Consider the following 6,254-nt stretch of genomic DNA (forward strand, 5'->3'; position numbering starts at 1 on the left):
ATGTAACGGGGCTTTTGTCTGGGTCTATTTCTCTGTGCCTCGAGGGTTTCTGTGTTCCCTCTCTGCAGGATCTCAGTGTTTCGCCCTCCATTACAAAGGCCCAGGGCTTGAGCCCCTCCTCCAGCTGTTCACCCCCAATCTTGCCCATGCTGAGGCTTACTTACAGCAGACTGAAGAGTTCCAGTGGGGTGCAGGGCACTGCAATTTAGGATTTCTGCAGTACAGGGTGAATTTTCAAGAGTGCATCAGAGAGGGAGCCAGACTTAAAAATAACCTTTACTCATCTTATTAACCATTTCATTGCTGAACTGGTTTTTAAGGCTGGGCCAGCAGGCTTTTTCTTCTCTAAACACCACCAAAATTGTTAGAGCTGCCTGTGACAGTTTGTATAAGGGCAGCACTTCTCTAAGTCTGGAATGACAGCGGAATCAATGTTATGAATCATTACGGACAGAACTACCGAAAAGTTCCTGCATTCTTCACTGTACCGTGTTTGAGGGTGGGAAGGAAGGGAAGGGATTAGGGAAGAAGGAAAAGAGAAATCTGGCGGCCAAAGGAGTGAAGAAGCCCTTGTTCTGGTTTGTACTGATCTTATTTAAGCATGTGGAGAACTGATGAGTCTGTGATTATTTTAATGACCATGAAACCTGTGCATTCAAAGAAATAAATTAAGCTATGTAATCACCTTCCAAGTAATATCAAAGAACCATAAAAGGGCCAGGGGGAGGAGTGTCATTGTGTACTAGTATTTCCATCCGACAGGGCACCGCAGGCAAAGGTAAACCAGGGGTGGAAGTCTGTTCTGGGAGAGAAGAGCGCCAAATTCAACACTTCATGATCGTGACCCAAAGCAAAGGAGGGTGAGCCATTGAAGGAATTGTTGTTTTTATTTTTGGTATTTTGGCGAGACAATGCTGATGTTGGGGGTTTGTGAGTAGTTTACAAAGCAAGCAAAACTTTGAAAGCGCAACACACAATTATGCAGAGTGACAAATAGAGTCAGAGGTTGTGCACCAAGTGAGGGGTATTGTGACAATATGCTCTACATTTGAATAATAATGAAAACACACTTGCTTCAATCAAAAGACAAACTTCTGATGATCTTCAATAATGTGACATTATTGTGATGTGACATTATAACAACGTGACGGCTTGTCTGAGGGGTGACAGTAAGCAATGTGAGTCAGGGACGCTGCCCTGGAGGCTAGCAGGGAAAAGAATACACGTAGACACTCAAAGATGACTCGAGACATGACACTGTTTAACCTGAGTTGTCATTAACTGATTACAAGCACTTGTGATTTTAACAACCTTTTCGATTTCACAGGCTTGTGCAGCAGAGAGGGAGAGCCCCAGGTCTGGAGTGCGCAGACCTGGACTCCAACACCAGTTCTTCCACTTGTTTCTTTGTCTAACTCAAGAAAAATTGTTCATTGTTTCTGGGCCTCAGTTTTCTCATCTGCCAAATGGGGATAACATCATCTGTCTCCTCTGGTTGCTGTGTATTTGGGCAGGTACTTGGTAATGATAGTTATTGTCACTAATCATATTACTCTAAAAAGATAACAGAAATTCTTAGGGAAATCCTTTGTGAATCCCACAAAAATAAAACCTAGTAAAAAAATTTTAAGCCTTTCAAACCATGAGGCTTCCAATCATGCTTGTCATTAATTAACCTCTGCTACCAATAGGCTTGCCTGATAAAATAGGACACCAGTTAAAGTTAAATACCAGATAGACAACAGATTTTTTTTAAAGATTTTATTTATTTTTATTGAGGGGGGGGGAAAGAAACAGAGATAAACAGAGATGTGCAGGACATGCATCAATCAGTTGCCTGTCATGCACCCCCAAATGGGGACCTGGCCCACAACCAAGACATGTGTCCTGACTGGGATTCCAATCAGTGACCTTTCCGTTCTCAGACCAGCGCTCAATCCACTGAGCCACAGCAGCGAGAGCCAGATTATTTTTAAGTATATCCCATGCAATATTATGTTAATACTAAAAAATTATCATTTATTTAAAATTCAACTTTAACTGGTCATACAAAGACCTGAGTACATTTAAGTCCTATTGCAGGAAAAGGAAAGGAATCCTTATTTAAGAAAGTTTTGCCTTGGCTGGTGTAGCTCAGTGGATTGAGCACAGGCCTGTGAACCAAAGGGTCTCTGGTTCAATTCCCAGTCAGGGCACATGCCTGGGTTGCAGGCCAAGTCCCCAGTAGGAGACACATGAGAGACAACCACACATTGATGTTTCTCTCCCACTCTTTCTCCTTCCCTTCCCCTCTCTAAAAATAAATAAAATATTTTTTAAATTAATAGTTATTAAAAATTTAAATATCCAGAACATAACTCATCAATATAAGAAGGCAAAACAATGGCCATTTTCCCATTTTACAGTTTAGTGAGAGGCTTTTAATCTCTGACCCAGATCATGGCAGAGAGTTCCTTCTAGGTTCCCTTAGCCGGTTCTGAACAGCTATTACTGGGCCTGAAAGGGGTTCTGTTTTGTTTTGCCTTTTCTCTTTCTCTGGTGCGGAGCTCCATGGAAACTGGTTATGCAGATAGACCTGTGGAGCTGATAATATGCTGACCAATAAGACACCCAAACTGAGATGCTTTGTCAGAGGAAAGGCCCTTTCCAGTCCAGAGAGGTATTACGCAGTCAAGGGAAGATGTGTGTCCAGGCGATGTGTAGCTTGATGGAGCGTGTGGTTAAGGTTAACCAGAGTGAGTGTTCTTATGAGCATGCTTATGATATTTTGCATTTGCTTAACTAACACTTGGCATTCCTTTGTTATTTTGTGCCTGTCTAATAGGATGGCAGGCTGAAGGCCTATCACACAGTACAATGAAATTCAGAAAGTCCCATCAACAATAAAGTTCATATTAGAAGCATGAGTTTGGAACTCTTAATTTCATGAGACACTCCCTATGTACAGAGAATGCTAATGGTTTCTGATTTCACTTTGTCCACAGAAGACACCATACTGAAGTTTGCTTTCCCGCATATTTACTTGGCTTTGTGGTCACATGGTTGATAAGATACATGCTTACATACAGATTCGGGTATACTATGTGCCAAGATGCAAAAGAAAAAAAGATTTCAAAAATAAAACGAAAGTTTTGTTTTAGTGTTTAAAATGTGAAAAAGTTTTAATGTTGCAGGTTTTGCCTCTATTAGGTTCCCTCACTCATCACTGATGCAGATGTGCTCTCAAGTTCTAGGCTTTATGATAGCCCAACATTCATATTAACGCCATAAATCTCTTTGACCACTTCTAAGTACATTCGAAGGACAGGTTGGTTTTGAAAACTCTTTGTAGATATTAAGCTATCAAAGTCCCCATTTCATCTTAACTTAGAGTTTAAAACAATGTAACAAAAAAAATTGTGAATGCAATCAAGAAGCCAAAAAATGCATTAAAACTCCGTTTCCGTTGAAGGGCAGAGAAAAACCACGGGTGCCTGGGGCAGCTGGGTTTTAGAGAAACCTGGCTTCTTGGAACGTCCTGTGGGAGCAGCCGCCCCACGGCCCTGGCCATTACGCGTCAGTCTGTCAAACCAACAAACAAAAACACCACAGGCTTCAGCACAAATGGCATACGACAAATGCAGATGTACCTCTCCAAAGAACCCTTTGCTTTTTAAACACCTGCAAGAATTCCAAAACAACTGGCGTGCCTTCCACTCTGCCACGGCCACTCTCCTGACCCTGAGTTTGGAGTGGTGAAGAAAAAATGCCTAGAATGTACAGTATTCCGTTCCCACTGGGAAGAGCAGTGGGGGCTGATGAGGGACAAGTACAGTGTTGGTATCACAATGCCATGCACCTGCTTTGGGTGTAAAAAGAAAGCATTTATTGCAGAAACTGCAGTATTTTTTTTATCTCATTAAGTAGTTGTGAGCAAATTCAAGTGTGTTCCCCTTTTATTAGGTTTAACCCATCCTGAATTAAAAGGATTTATTCAGAGTTATTTTCTTTTTTCACCCAACAGGTGTGTATTGTGTTCTTTTCCCCATTAAATTGCTTTCTACATTTTGGTTTAGGCAGATGAATAATTTGCAGAATTGTTGCAAAGTAGTGTTTCTTAGATACTTAATAGCCAAAAAGTGAGATTTAGTCTATATTTTTAATTTTAAAAAGACAAGCATTTCCCAAAACACCTTTCAATAAACACTTCTATGTCTAGAAAATATATTACAGAAGAGACACCATTCATTCCTAGGAAATATTCTTGCAGTGTGACTTGTAGTTGGTATCTTTTGAAGTGCCATCCTTATAAAACCAATACTATAAAACAATGGCTAGCATAAATTAGTTTAAGGTTTAAGGTTAACAGTTGGTAGAGAACTCTCTCTCTCTCTCTATATATATATATTTAAATTTATTTATCAAATAAAATCTCTTGGGTTAGTAGTCAAACTATAAAAACAGATAGGCCACTACTATGTTATCAGAAAGAATGTCAGCAAGAGCAGGCTGCCCAGTAGCAAATTACAAAGTTTTGGCTCCCAAGAATGAGACGCCTTGTTTGCTCTTGCACATTGCAGCTGCCTCCCCTCACTACCCCTCCTTCTTGGTGGTTTATTACACACAAGCTACTAATGAATGGGAGCCGCTGTTTTACAGTACACCACACTTACAGGACTTATCTCTAGGCCTACCACAGATTTGACTGATCAACAGCAGGGCACCGCCATCATAATTCTTCCTAGAAACAGGAGCATAAAAAGGGGTTTGTTGGAGGTTGGCTGGGTCTGCAGAGAATCCTGCCCGCAGGGCTTGCCGATGCCATCACTAGCTGTTATGGTCTTTGGCCTAATAAGGTACAGAAACAAAGATTGTTCACTTATTCAAGAAGACTAAAGCACCAGAATGATGGAAAGTAGAGGCAGCAGGGCACACATCCAAGTGGGATTAAGGCCACAAGCCCAACTTTATAGGGCTGTCTGGGTGGTAGAATAAGGATCTGCCGTTGAAAATCCAGTTCAAACATAATGTATTATATGTCATTCATAGTTAGAGGTGGCTATCATTAGGAGTTAAATTGTTGTATTGTGTCCAACTGATTTTGATAAGGATTTTTATAAGCTTCTTATATATGTTACTATAACTCAGAGGCAGAGGCAGAAGGCAAACAGCAGTCTGGTAAATGAACTGACCTAGTGATAGCAGAGAACTGTATTTGGATTGCTTCTTGGCCTTTTGACAAAGATCAAGTATAGTTATCTGTTCTTATCAGTTTATCATCTGACACATCCTCTAACGTAGGACCACATGTTACCGTAAGTGGATTTTTGCAGCAGGGAGATGAAGTAGGAGCTTGCTGCATCCATTCCAGGCATTGTCCTGGTACAGTACCTTCAGGAACAGTGCACACTGTTGGGGACAAATGTGTGTGTGTGTGTGTGTGTGTGGAAGATGCTATGGTGTTTCATTTTTTTCCATCCTCTGCTTTAAAGTGATACTATTTCCTGAACATTTCTAAAGTTTCGTGTTTCTCTCATTGCAGTAAAATTTTACAATTTACATTTCCTATGCTTTGTCAAATGTTCAGATAAACATCAACAAAATGAATACGCCTATTTCCCACAAAACAAGTACACTAACTCTGTTTTATGTAAGAGGAAATATCAACGTGGGGAAGTCATTTGCTCTGTCCTGAAGTCCTTGAATGATCTAGCTGAGAATAAAATTCTTTCCCAACGTTGGGAGTATAGCAAGATTAGCAACAGCAACATATATATTATGATATTAAATTTTTCTCTGTTCTTGGATCTCACAAAAAGCTGAAATTAGAAACACATGTTATTAAAATGCTAATTTTACAATAAGCCCTGCACTTTTTTTGAGATATTGTATAGTAGTCTCTTGTATGAGAAGGACTACCTTTGGCTGAAGCTTCATTGTATATAAAATAATTTTATGTTCGCAGCGACAATAACAGTCAATTTAATTGTCTCATAATATTTGTAATTCATGAAGTTTTGATGATCTTAATACTATTTAGTAGAGTGTGATAGGGTGAGAGACTGTGGGTATAGGGGAGTAGAAGGATCGATCTTAATAGAGCCAGATCAGAGTTAATCGAGGGCGTACCACCTGGAGGACTAAAAGCCAAATGTGGCAGTTTTTCAAATAATATTCTCCCACACTGTCAAATTGCAAGTCATCATCTCTATTTCCTCTTGCACCTCCATGTTTTATATATCTTGATTTCAAATTAATTAAGTATTTAAGATTGG

General features: G+C 40.0%; 1 non-coding gene across 1 annotated transcript; it reads left to right on the plus strand.

The window, feature by feature from the left end:
• Positions 1–5,198: 5,198 nt before the first annotated feature.
• LOC119034720 (U2 spliceosomal RNA) lies at positions 5,199–5,392 on the plus strand. Its single transcript, XR_005079614.2, has one exon. It is a non-coding gene; the product is annotated as a U2 spliceosomal RNA (small nuclear RNA).
• Positions 5,393–6,254: the final 862 nt, after the last annotated feature.

The sequence above is a fragment of the Artibeus jamaicensis genome, unplaced genomic scaffold, assembly GCF_021234435.1.
Source record: "Artibeus jamaicensis isolate MK-2021 breed Jamaican fruit bat unplaced genomic scaffold, CSHL_Jam_final scaffold_474, whole genome shotgun sequence".
NCBI lineage: Eukaryota > Metazoa > Chordata > Mammalia > Chiroptera > Phyllostomidae > Artibeus > Artibeus jamaicensis.